The 13,348-nt window shown below is 48.4% G+C and overlaps 1 protein-coding gene across 1 annotated transcript in view; it reads right to left on the bottom strand.

Moving 5' to 3' along the window:
* Window positions 1-10,091, bottom strand: part of BOC (BOC cell adhesion associated, oncogene regulated) — a 68,860-nt gene extending 58,769 nt beyond the window's left edge. Inside the window, 2 exon segments of the mRNA XM_032479214.1 lie at window positions 5,135-5,227; window positions 9,625-10,091. The gene's annotated coding sequence lies outside the window, so the exon portion shown is untranslated.
* Between the last annotated feature and the right edge of the window lie 3,257 nt (window positions 10,092-13,348).

Raw genomic sequence — 13,348 nt, 5'->3', positions numbered from 1 at the left:
GTCTACGAAAAACAGACAAGGCAGGGAGGTCAGGGATGGGTGGGGCTGGGAGAACATGTAAGAAGCTACTGCCATAGTCCAGGTAAGAAATGCTGATGGAAGAAGAGGGATTCTGGATACATCTTAAAAGTAAAGCCTAAGAGGGGAGGGTATAGCTTAGCGTTGGAGTGCGTGCTTAGCATGCACAAGGTCTGGGGTCCCATCCCCGGTATCATTAAAACAAACAAACAAACAAACAAACAAATGAACAAACATAAACTTAACTGCCTCCCCTCCTCCAAAAAGTAAAGCCTATAGCATTTGCCAATTTAAAATGGAATAGGGGAGAAAGAACAGAGTCAAAGATGACTCCCTGGTTTGGTAACTGGTAGAAAGTTGAATCAGGGAAGAAGCGGAGGAGAAGGCTGGGTGAGAATTGCCTTCGCAGTGACCAGGCCTGAGGACTGGTACCTAAGGTGCACCTGGGGCAGGGCCTTGCCCTGCTGTGGGCTCCTCTCTCTCCCCATCTTCTCATTTCTTTATCTCTATAAAGCCTTGTGCAGGTACAGCTTCTACCTACTCAGTCTGTTCCTTTTTCCCTTTCTTTCCTTGCCTAATAACAGCCACCTTCTACTCAATGTCCATAACGCATTTCATGTATTTTATACGAAGTATCCTGCTTCCTCTTTGCAACAACACTAAGATACAGGGGTATCAGAATTTAGGTGACTAGCCTGGGGTTATACGCCTGGCAACTGGCAAGCCTATGTTCAAACCCAGGCCTGTCTGTTTCCAAAGCCTGCTCTTAATCAGGAGGCTTTACAATCTCAGGCCTGAAGTGGCCCTAGAAACACTGCTCCCTCCTGCAGCAACCATCTTCCTCTAACACTTCACCCCCTTTTCTAGTAAGGTTCACTCCAGACTTCTGTTCTCTCAGATGGGATCCCCCAGACACTCCCCAGACTCCTTTGTTCCTTCCTCTTTCTGGAAGAATGTTAACTAGGATCCTCTTAGCATGAGATCTTTTCTTCTCCCAACTCCTGCCAGAACCTGACACCCTCACTGCCTTTTCCCACAAGAGAGGGAGAAAAGCAGCTTATGTGGAGAGATCCAGAAAGGTTCTGGCCATGGACCTGAACTGCCTCCAGTCCAGGCCCCTGCCTTTAGAAAACAAACACAACCACAGAAGCAGAGGCACCCCTTGTGCCCAGACTCTGACCTCTGGTCAGTTCCCTAGAATGTCGTAACTCCTCACTCACCTGGGAGAGCACAGATGCCAGAGGCCTTGGGCTTTGGAGGTGAGCAGGAACATTATGAATCAAAAGTGTTCCCCTGGGCCACCTGTCTGCGTCCACATGGTGTCCAGAGAAGTCAGCTTGCAAGAACAGCGAGATAAATGCTCAGAGTCTCCGTGATTTCTTCTTGGTGACTCAACTGGTTGGTCACCTAACTATATCTTAAACCCAGGTGTCCTGCGCACCACCTCCCACATCCCAACCAAAGCCCAGAACATCCTGGCTTCAAGCTTTCCACGTTTGTTAAAGAAAAACAAGGAACTGAGGGCAACTACATGCTCTTTGCAGCCAAATCTCCACGTTCCCCGCAGGCAGCAGGGAGAGGCTGGTTTCGCTCTGCAGGTAATGGCCTGCAGAATTCTTTCTGCTGGCTGCCTGGCAAGTATTTGCCTGGAAGGTACCATCTCCTGTCAGTTACCTGTCTGTCAAAGTTGCTTCTTCCTTCCCCAGGGTATTTTTTCTGCACAAGCTGCCACTTCTCCTGACCAGGAAAAGTATCTGCTGGGCAAAACACCTTCACCCCACTAAGGGCCCAGAGGACCGGCCTGATCAGACTTGCAGAGACCTGAGGAGCAAATGGACTCAGCTGGCAACTGTGGTGGAAGCAGAGATTCAGACAGCCAATCCAGATGCTGTCCTGGGTGAGAAAAAGGCAGGAGACATGTTCCAAGAGGAGACCCAGGATGGAGGCAGCTTTCAGCACTGCTTGCAAAGCCGGACACTGGCTGTGCCTCAGAACCTGGCTTCCCTCCGGCTGTGGCTGTGGAGCCAGGCAAAACCTTCCAGTTGTGGTCCCAGTTTTCAATTCATGTCTCTTAAGGCAAGTCTCATAAAGGCTGCCACCTGCCCCTTCCACTCTGTTAGTTGCAAAAGAAAGTTCCCCCAAGCTAAGGGGGCTCTGCTTAGGGGGAGGGACTGTCTGGATACTTTTCTTCTCCCCCAAAGCCTGAGTTTTGGAGTCGGCAGCCCTGCCGTGAAATCTTGGCTCTGTCATTTACCAGCTGTGAGAGCAGAGCAAGTCTCTATAATTATTTAGGCTCCAGCTCCCTTGTCTGCAGAATGGGACCCGACTGTCCATCTCCACAGGACTGCTGGGGGACTGCAGGAACAAGGCTCACAGCACGGAGCTTAGGGCCTGGCACACAGCAGGTCTCAGGAAACGGCGGCTCTCATGCTCCACATCACCGGGAGGACGACAGAGGCAGGCAGTTCTGCCTCTCTGGCACTGGGACTCCCAGATCTCAGCCTGCCCTCGGGGTCCACAGCTGGTCCCCCGAGAGAGAATAATAATTCTCCTCTCCCATGTTGACGGGTACCTGCTGCTGGTATAGGCTCACCCTCCTGAGGGAGACTCGCCCCATCAATGCAAGACTTCGTGTGTAAAATCAGAGGAACAGGCATTAACTCCATCACAATACCACCTTCAGCAACCTGTTCCGTTCTTTTCACCCCCACTCAGGACCTTTGTGGTGTTTCAGGGACAGGGGATTGGCTGCCAACCTTCTTGTTCCCCTTTGGGCAGGAGAGCTGGGCTCCCCACCCCTCCTCTCTCCCATTGTTGAAGACCACCCAGCGAAACTTGCTGGCAAGCTGCCACCGGCCAGGCAGGCGCAAGCCGGGCCTGACTGCCCAGCCTCCGTCTCCGCGACAGAAGGCCACAGAGCGACAGGCACCCGACTGGCGGCTTTCACCTGGAGCTGACGCGGCCTTCTCGACAGCAGGACCACCAACGGCGTCCAGGAAGGGTCGCAGGTGATTGCTTGGAAGGCCTGGGCGTTGGAAGAGCCATTAGAACCTAACTCTTGGCTATAACACAGCAGATTTTTATGTAACTCGTTCACTACAAGACATCCATTCATAATGACCGAAGTAAACAGCCGTGAATTTCCATCACTTTCTGTGGTCTCACTTGCAAAAGCGGGCGCTGTGCTGACTGTCTACGTGATGAAACCCCACTCACGTGGGCACAGGCCTGTGAAAGAGGATGAGCTACCGTAACACGCCTGTGGGATGCTAGTCATTAGACAGAAAGCAGAGGGAGAGCCAAGAGGGGGAGATGACTGGTAAAATAATTAAGAGCACCCTCCACTTTCACAGAAAAGTAATAAGCCCAGAACCCCCCAATTTTCCTTTCCAATTAACTGTGACCGATACCTAATAAACGTGCTGGGATTGTAATGTTAGGTAAGTTCAGACTAGTAAAGGCACTTGGCTGGGACGATTCTGGAAAAACAGTGGCAGGGCCAGAAAGGTGGGGGAGGGCTCTCTTCAAGGGTCCAATTCAAGTCCAGCCTGGGGGTGAGGGGCCTCCAAGGCCAGCTGGTCCCACACACCCTCCTCCTCTTACCTGTCGCTCCCATCCTGTGGGACAGCTACCTCTTAGCAGCCAAGGAGGTTCCCGGCAACTTTTATTTGTCCCTAAAATAAATGTCTCCTCATCTGCTACTCTGGGGATGACTTCAGGGCCAAGCAAACCTACCCTAGACAGTAGAACAAAGGGCAAGTGGAACTGAAAAGTAAAAAGCTGAACTCAGGCATGTGTTTCTAACATTCTCAGCTAAAATCTGACATAGATGAGCAAGAAAAGATCACACATTTCTCCTTCTTCCCCTGAAAGTTACTCAGTACTTGCTTTTAGAAACCGAAGATTCACATTTCTGAGTTTCTGTATTCAATGCAGAGATTCCAGTTTTTAACTTTCTTAAAATAATTTTTAAAAATACTCCGTACTTGCAATCTCTTGTCTTAATACTTTAGCCTATTATCCACTGAGGAAAAGTAAGTTTTGTGGGAGGAAATAATGAACAATGCACATGGGCAGAGGTCAACGCTTCAGTCCTGCCAGTCCGTCTCTGCCTCTAGCACTTGGCCTGGGAGACGGGCTCCCCTCCCACCAGAAGCCTTCCTTCGTGACCCTGTCTGAGCACTTTAAGACTGGAGTTTGCACTGCTATGCTCTGCAGTGTCCCCTCCTTCTGTCAGGGAATGCTGGGCGGCATGGGCTCTGGTATGGTTCCCAGGCACACAGCGAGCATGCAAAAAAAGTTTGTTGAAAGGATGAAGGCTCCAACCTGCACACAAGTCATCACCCTCATCTTATCCAATGCTGTCCAAACTCATGTTGGAGAAGAATAAACATTCCTTTGCCATATTTTCTGCTGCTCAGCTCCTTCTGTATGATTTTTTATTCAACCCATATTGTGTACTTTCCCGTCACTAACCAGGAGAAGTAGTTGAGACTTTCTTCAACATTTTCTCTGGCAACCAAATGAAGTTGACTGTGTATCATTGGCTCTGATCTTTCTCCTCTGATTTCCTCTTACTGCCCAATAATCCTGTCCCAAACATCAAAGGGCGTCTTTGAAGATAAGGCCAAATTCACCATTAGGAAAAAACTATTTCCTAACTTAATTTCAGAAGATGGAGCGACGCAGAATCCCTCTGGGTTTTGTGAGATAAACACTGCCCGGTACATCAGATCAGAAGGCATTTGCTGTAATACCATCGATAGTCACATAAACACAGGGCTTTCCTCACCCAAACCTAAGCAGGATTTTCCACAGCTGTCTTAGACTCCGAATCCACAGTAGATGGTTTGTATCCAACCTGTCGAACAGAACTTGCCTCAGGGAAAGGGGGGTTCAATGGCCACCCCAGGGGAAAGAGGCCACCCCAGGCTTTGACTAAAACAGTATCTGAGCAGAACCAGAACCAATCTGTTTCATCCAGATTCCACTCAAAGCCAAACTCTCCCAATAATGAAGGATGAGAAACACTCTAGCTTCAAGTGGCAATAGAAAACCGGAAAACGTAACTGACCCACTAGACCAGAGACAGTAGACTGTGGGCAGAAAGCCTCACCTACTTCTTCTACTCCATCGCCTGAGACCCTCAGGCTGTGTGGATGTTGACAAGACTTCATGGGTCATGGGATGCAGGAAGCTTGTTCTGGGCCTGAGGAAAAAGAAAGTGTCTCAAACAAAATAAACAAACACTTCTCGAGTATTTGCTTTTTATAAGGTGCATTGCTTAAACCATAGTAATTCCTTATTTAATCCATTTCATAAATAAGAAAACAGAAAAAAGCAGTTTTTCTAAATCACAGGCTTCCTTAAACCTCCAGTTACCTGGCCCCTTGCTAGACACAAAATGAACAATGGATTAAGGACAATGGATAACAGTCTGTTGATCTTACAAAACCATTGCCTTTCATCCAGCCTTCCGTTTTCATCAATATTCATTCACCAAGTATCTGTCAGGAACACATTATCAGCAGGCCTCATACAAAGTAAGGTGTGTTAACTGGAAAGGGGTTTGGTGGGACAAGGCAGCAAGCAAGGAATGAACCCCCCCGAAAAATCAAGGCTCAGCTAACAGACGGGTCAGGCTGGAGCAGAAGGGCACCTAGCCAGGTGATATTATCATGAGGTGAGACAGAGCCACGTGTGAGAGGGCTAAGAAATATAGACTGTAAACTTAGATTATTTTTAAGCTGGTTGATGACTTGTTTCTGGGACAGATGGAGGATGGGGGCAGGGGGTGGCTACAGGTAGACAGTGGGGATTCCAGCCATGCATCACACAACTGTCAAGGGCACGAAGAAGCATGGTGGTGGCAGGAATGGGAAAGATGGTATGAATGGAGGAATAATAAAAGGAAAGGCAGGAAAGCCTGGGCAAGCTTGGGGAAGGAGTCTAATTCGGCAGGAACAGGGAGGCAGAAATCGATGAGTTCAGTGGATGGAGTCAGTGTAAATGGAGTCCACAGGCAGAGCCAGGGCTCCAACCCAAGTTTCCTAATCCTCAGGGCTATACCACTTGAGATGGATCCTTTGAGCCTTATTTCCTGATTCCACCTCCCCTTCTCTACCCATTTCCAACCCTCAGGGCTACAAGGGAGGCAAAAGCCCTATTTAGGAAGGCTTTTTGTAAACATGGATTTCTAGATTAAAAGCACCCATCCTCTTCCATCCCACTCTCTGGCCCCAAACATTTGATTTAGCCCCATGAATGGTGAAAATATTACATGCGAAGGCTCTATGTGGACTTAGGTTGTCCCCAGCAACAGTAAAGTGGTTGGCCATACCTGTTCTCTGTGAGTCTTTGGTCAAAAATGTAGAGATGCTACAGAGCCTCTACCTATATCACAACTATGTGAGAAGTATATATGCACAGAGATGGACAAAAACACAGCTGTGCTAGAAAGAGAGGGAGGGATGAATTTGGAATTGAGGATTAAAAGATACATACTACTATATACAAAATAGATAAATAATAAGGAACTACAGTATAGCATAGGGAACTATATTCAATATCTTGTAATAACCTATAATGGAAAAGAATCTGAAAAAGAATACACATATATGTCTAACTGAATCACTGTGCTGTACACCTGAAACATTGTAAATCAACTATACTTCAATAACAAAAATAAAAAATTTAAAGAACAAAACAAGCTGTATTATAATACAGGAATGTGGGTGATTTAAAAACATACTACTATTAGTAGACGCTTGTGCAATAAATAAAAATTGGGAGGGGGGTAGTTTGGAGAACTATCCTTCGACTAAGAAAGCTTATTCTCTTGGGACAAAAAAAAAGCTCCCAGTCTGGGGTCTGATGTACTATAAACGTTTGCTGAACTGAAGTATGGAGATGACAAGAAGTTCCATATGTTAAAGTAAATAGATTTTTAAAAATGTAACAAATCACTTTCTTTCCACTCCCTTCCCAATTTCCATTCCCTTCCCCCCCACTTCTTTTCCCAGATAACAAGGAGGCTTGGAGTTTGGAGGAATGAAAGCAAACTCTGAATGTACGGTATCTTTTGATGCCAGGTTAATACTTTCTTATTCAGAGGCCAGAAAGAACTGGATAGCAATTATTTGCTGCACTTGGGTCTTCGTTGGTTTCTTCCTACTTGTTTAAAAGACATGAAGAGAGAAATCCTTATTCATTAATTGCATCAGTGACTTGGCTGAAATCTGAACCCAAACCCCTAGAGTCCCATGGAACACTGTGACCAGTAGGCTCACATCTCACCCTCCATGCTGTTACACCCTGGTGATCCCTGGGGAAGTCAACTGAATTATTTCATGAGTAAAATCTTCTATTCCTCCTTAGGGTATGGAAACTACAGACAAGAAGAGAGCTAGGAGCCCAAACAATTGAAAGAACATTTCAAAGAAAGTTAAATCTCTAGACCCAGTTGGAGGATAGAAAGGAACATAAATCACCGTCTTATCAGAAGTTGGCCAGCCAATCAACAGCTAAGCAGGGTCCTCTCTATCCCCTCGCCCTTCCCAGCTGTGGTGAAGGAACCAACCATCCCGGCCTCTATCAACCCCTCTCCCCAGTAGAGCCAACACTGTGGCTTGGGCACTTTCTCCTGACAGAACATCTCTTGCAGTGCTACTCTCCTGAGACCTCTTGACAGTGGATGAAAGGGACAGTGTCTGACATCTCAATCCTCAGATTTCATAGGTGTACACAGCATCCAGCCTCCTGAAGGGCCAAACTCTGAGCAATAATTGGGGGCAGGCACCATCAGCAAAGCAGCAACTCTTACCTCTTTCATTTTCCATACACTCGCTCCAAAAATTCATCCTGCAGAAAATCATAACTCCATTGCTGTTTCCACCCTGTCTCTGTCCCACTGACCCAAGGTGCTTCAAAATTACCATGGGAAACTTCTGGGTTTCAATTATGAAACCATTAAAAAGTACCAATTATAAGACCTCAGAAACGTTCCTGGGAAACCTGTTACACACCTCAAAATGGCCAAACTCTTGCCTCATATTCACTTGAGGTAAGGTTCAGAAAACAGGTCACACAGATGTATGGACACCTCACTCGCATCTCAGTCTAAGACAGTTTTAAGACTGTCATGCTGCCCTTGAGAAAACAGAGATTGATTTATTGGCTGTAACCAAAGGGATGAAAAACCATCACAGAGCTGGGCTGCCTGCTGGGGGCCCAATTGTGGAATAAGTCAGGAATGTTTGCACATTCAAGAATTTTGAAAATTACACTCATTCGTTGGCCAATGTTGGCAAACTTCTGGGTAACAAAGATCTTTGTAACAAACATGATCAGGGTACAGGGTACTTGGAGATGGCACAAGGGCTGGAAACCAAAACCTACTTTTCACTCAGTCCACTCAAAGTGGCAACTCTGGGGCAAAAACTTAGGCGAACCCATATGAACTTGCTGAGAAGGGATAGGGGAGGGGCAGAACACCCCACCACACCCAGAAAGTGCCTGTTTAGGGCTGCTGGCATGCGGTTTGGGTATTCTTAGCTCTACTGCCACATCTCTGGAGACACACAACCACCTTTCAAGTAACCCTGCAGGGGAACCCCATCCCCAAAACAAAAGCAAGCAAAAGTAAGCAAACAAATCCCCAGGACTTCTTAAACTTCTTCTCTATGTCTGCCTGCCCCCCACCCCTCAAAATTTTCCTATCATCCGGAAGAGCAAACTAACATTGGGCACCTGGAAAGTTAAGCAAGCAGGGCCTTCAAAACTCCAGCAGAAAATTCTGCCTGGGTTTCTCGCCCCTCCCTACAGCCCCTCCCCACTTGTTCCAGAGGATCACTTCCCCACCTCTCACAGTTACACAAACAAAAACCCCTAGGAGCACAACCCCAGGAGGACGTTGGGCGCGCGAACACGCGAACGCGAACACACACACACACACACACACACACACACACACACACACACTTCCTCTCACGGCTTCCCCAACCCACGGACAACTCTGGACACCCCACTTCAGCCTTCCACCCTCCAGCGGGGTATGCTCTTCTGGGGCTGCTTCGGTTCCTCATTTTAGTGGGTTTTGTTTGTTTTAACGCCAAGACGATAAACCCACACCCCCGAAGAGGCCAGATAAGTGTGGGGTGGTTCTGTATATCTGCCCCATGTGGGCTTCTCCCCTACCGCCCGGCGCCCAGAGCCGGAGACTGGTGTCAACCTTCGGGGGAAGTTTGGGAGGCTGTCCCGGCCCCCTTTCCACCCGGGAAGCTTCCGGGAACGACCGGCCAGACCGCAGGGAACGAGATGCTGCGCCCCAGGGCCCGGCGGCGGCAACCCAGTACTCCGCTGCCCTCCTCGCTCCGCTTCCCGGTGCCCGCGCCCGGCGCGCCCGCCTCGGTCGCAGCCCCCAGTCCGAGCCCCGCGGGCGGAGCGCTCCGACCCGCTCCCGCCGCCGGCATGTCCCCATCAGCCACTCGCCGGCACTTCCTCGGCATCGCCCGGCCTGCTGTCGCCTCCCACCTCCTCCCCTCCCCAAACCAACAAATAAACACAACTTTTTATGAAAAGAAAACAAACTTCAGCGACGTGACTCACCTCTGATGCAGCCGGTTCCTGGGACGGGCGAGCCGGGGCCCTGGGGCCAGCGCGGTGGGCGCGGAGAGAACCGCACAGCCCCGCGCCGCACGGACACACAACCCGCACTGACACCCGGGGACACACAAAACGGGAGAGTGGCCGCAGCGGGAGCAACAAAGGAGCCCGGGACCAAGAAGTGGCCGGCCGGGGAGGGAAGGCGCGTGCGGGCGCTTGTGGCTGCAGCGGGCGTGAGTGTTGTGTGTGTGTGTGTGTGTGTGTGTGTGTGTGTGAGTGTGAGTGTGCGTGCGCGCGCGCGCGGCGGCGGCTGACACCCGCGGGCCGGGGCTCAGGGTGCCAGCGGCAGGGAGCCGGGCCCGTGGCGGCGGCAGCAGCAGGACAAGGCAGGGGACGCCGCGCCCTGCGCACCCGGTCCCTCCATATGGAAGAAGCTTTTTTGGATGACTGAACTCGCAAACAATTCCTTCTTTTGCTTCTCCTGCCTAGGAGCCTCCCATTACCGCGCGAGGCGGAGGAGGGGGAACAGAGGAGGCGGGGAGGAGGGGGAGGAGCAAAGTGGAGCAAAGAACAAGTCTTGGGAAGGAAGCTGGAAAAAAGTCCCCCCAAACTCAGTTTTTCTTCTAACACCCATTTCCTTCCTGTTGCGCCTTAGTCCCGCGTTCTCCCCCAACTTCACTTTCCTATACCAAAAGCAAAGTCCTCTGCCTTTCTCTCACATCCACGGGCTCCCCTGAACCCTCATTTTCTCTTTAGCTTCACCTCGGACCCTGGCTCTCTCATACGCTATCCTTCCCTCCTTTGCCCTCTCTTCTCCCCAATTCTTTTTACGATCTCCCCACTCCCATCTTAATAGTCTCCTTTATTCTGCGAACAAACGATTGGATAAATCACTAAAAGTAAACTTTGCTATTAAATATGTCCCTCCCCCGCCCTAAATGGGGCAGCGGCTGGCGAGAAAATGATAAGGAAACCAGTCTAGGGGAAGCCCAAAGCTACCTCCCCCGACCCACCAGGCTGGTTGGGGAGGGAGGGTTTGCCGCGTCCTCCGTTGACAGGGCCCTGCCCTGACCTCCATTCATCATCCCCGGATGGAAGCTCGAGGAAAAGGATGAGAAGGGGAGGGCGAGGGAGGGATATCGGCCACAGAGAAAGTTACCAACGTGTGCATGTGTGAGTGTTAAGCCCTCCCTTTGGTTTCGGGCAGAAAAACATTCCCAATAGTGGTTCTCAAACTTAGCTGCAGCAGAATCCCCTGGAGGCTTATTAAAACATAGGTTGCTGGGCCCCACCCTGAGAGTTTCTGATTCAGGAGGGTCTGGGTGGGCCCAAGAATGTACATACCTAATAAGTTCTCAGGTGATACTGATGCTGTGGGTCCAGGGTCACATTTTAAACACCACTATCCAGGGTATTAAGTCAGACATTTGCTGGGTTGGTGGCAAGTTGGGTCCCCTTCTTAATCTGTAGGGACGAAACAGATTGTGAAGGGTTATCCAGTCCCTTCCCTTATATTGCAGCTGAGGGAACCCAGACCCAGAGGGGTTAAGGCAGGTGTCTGTGCAAAGTGAACCTCGAGTTTGTGCCAAAATCAGAAGCTGCTCAGGTAGGACAAGATGGGGGTGAGTGAAGGTGTCCCCCCCTACCTCCCGTGACAGGACAGTTGCACTCGAAGAGTCAGGAAGCCACTCTGTGACTGTGAGAAAGTCACCTAACCTTTCTGGGCCTCAATTTTGATTTCTTTGGTTTCTCCTCAGTAAAAATGCATACTTTACACTTATTATATGATTTTAATTAAACCTGAATCAAAAGATGCTTAGAAGGGAAGCATGAACATCTTTTAATCAGTATGTTGTACTATTTTTTTCTCATGCATTTGGTACTTCTGGCATGAGCTGGTTTCTTTATTGATTCATCTGGTACTCTCAGCTCCACGTGCCTGGATTCTTGGGTATGTGTCATGGCAAAATGGATAAAGGGGATGATCCGTTTTCAACAAGGTGGAAAAGACAAGGAACTCCCTCCTTGAATTATGCACATGTATTCTTTCCTCTCCTTGCTTCTCCAGATCCCTCCCTCCCCACTTTCCTTCTCTTAATCTCCAAAATTCTTCCCTCAGCATTCTCCAAGACCTATTTTTTCTCCACTCAATGACCATGTTAGCTTCCACCTTCCTATTGTCTTCATTCTAAGGCACAACTCAGGACTACCTGGGTTAGTGGTACCTGGTGTCCACCCAGGGTACAGTACTCTTAATTCCCCAAGAGAGTGGGCCAGCCACCTTCCACTGCAGTGAAAACACTCCCTCTCCCCAGAGCCCCGAGTAGTGTATTGAGCTGTTTTTCAAAGATGGCTCCACATAGCACTCTCTCTGGCAATGTGGGATTCCAACGAGGAACGTGAAATTCTCACATTGGTTCTTCTATATTCCTTTATATACCATTCATTGATCAGTAGCTCAAAAATGTCTCTTACCCCTTCGCAATGTCTTTTTCTAAGGACTTTTTCCTAGGACTCTCGATTCCCTCCATGTCTGGCCTTTGGATCATGCCCTGAACTCTGAGTAAACCAGTCAGAGCACAACAGAAAATAAAGAAGCTTGATGTCCTTACCAACATTATTTAGCCAAGAGAAAGACCCATGGCCTTGTACTTCCCTCTGTCCTAGGCTGTTCATGTGGCTGCTCATCTTTCTCATAGCGTTCAGACAGAATGCACATCACAGCGTAACTGAGAGGGCTTAACTCTGCCCCTGCACAAAGCACATTGTTGGCACCTCACATGTATGTTTATTGTTTTTATGGCACTTTGTATTAACATAATTATGTTTATTATGACTCCCATAAGAACATCATATCTCTGAACTCTCCCCCTTTGTCTGGAGCAAGTTATTTGCCTAATTCCCCCCTCCCCTCTCTATTAGTTTCCCTGTCTTTGCCTCCCTCTCCCCATTCTAGCCCCCCAGCCATCTTGAAACAGAGTCTGGGCTTGCCGTAGGGTGCTTTCTGCTCCTCTCCACTCTGTTCATAGTGAATTTCCCTCTGGCATCTTGCTTTCTTGGAGGTTCTCTGGGCCTCCATCAAGATGGAAGTATTTAGCATATTAATTATGTTGGGGGTGGCAGGCAGGGACTGTAGGTCTATATAAGTGGCCACATTACTAAGACTGTGCAGAGTAAACTGGAAGGAATGCCAGTGAGTGACATGAAGAAAGGATGCTCCCTCCTCAGTGTGCTGTGTCTGGACCACATGAACAGGGAGCTCCTTGGTGGTGAAGGATCTCTGGAAAGGATTGTGCTGAGAAAATTACTAAGTTGTAGACAAAGAGAAATAGGGACTTGATAATTTCCCCTCTGTTTTAATATAAATCTGTTTTCCTGATTATAAAATATGTTCACAGAAGAAAATTTAGAAAATAAGAAAAGCACAAAGAAGGGGAAAATTACTTTAATCCCACTACCCAGGGATGACACTTTGAACAGAGTGAAGTGTTTTTTTCTGGTCATTCTTCTCTTGTTTTTGTTTCTCATCAATACAAATACACACTTGGTCTTCACTGAGTATATGATTCTAATTGGTCAGAACTGAAAGATGTTGAAAAGTGCAACATAAATGGATACCTTTATTCAATATTTTGTACTTTTTTTTCTTATGCATTTGGTAATTTAGGCAAGAATCAGTTTCATCACTGATTCATCTGGTACTTTCATATTTTGCAAAATTTTGTTC

This window comes from Camelus ferus, chromosome 1 (assembly GCF_009834535.1).
Source record: "Camelus ferus isolate YT-003-E chromosome 1, BCGSAC_Cfer_1.0, whole genome shotgun sequence".
Lineage (NCBI taxonomy): Eukaryota > Metazoa > Chordata > Mammalia > Artiodactyla > Camelidae > Camelus > Camelus ferus.
The sequence above is the reverse complement of the archived record's forward strand: the minus strand, read 5'-3'. Positions and strand labels throughout refer to the sequence as shown.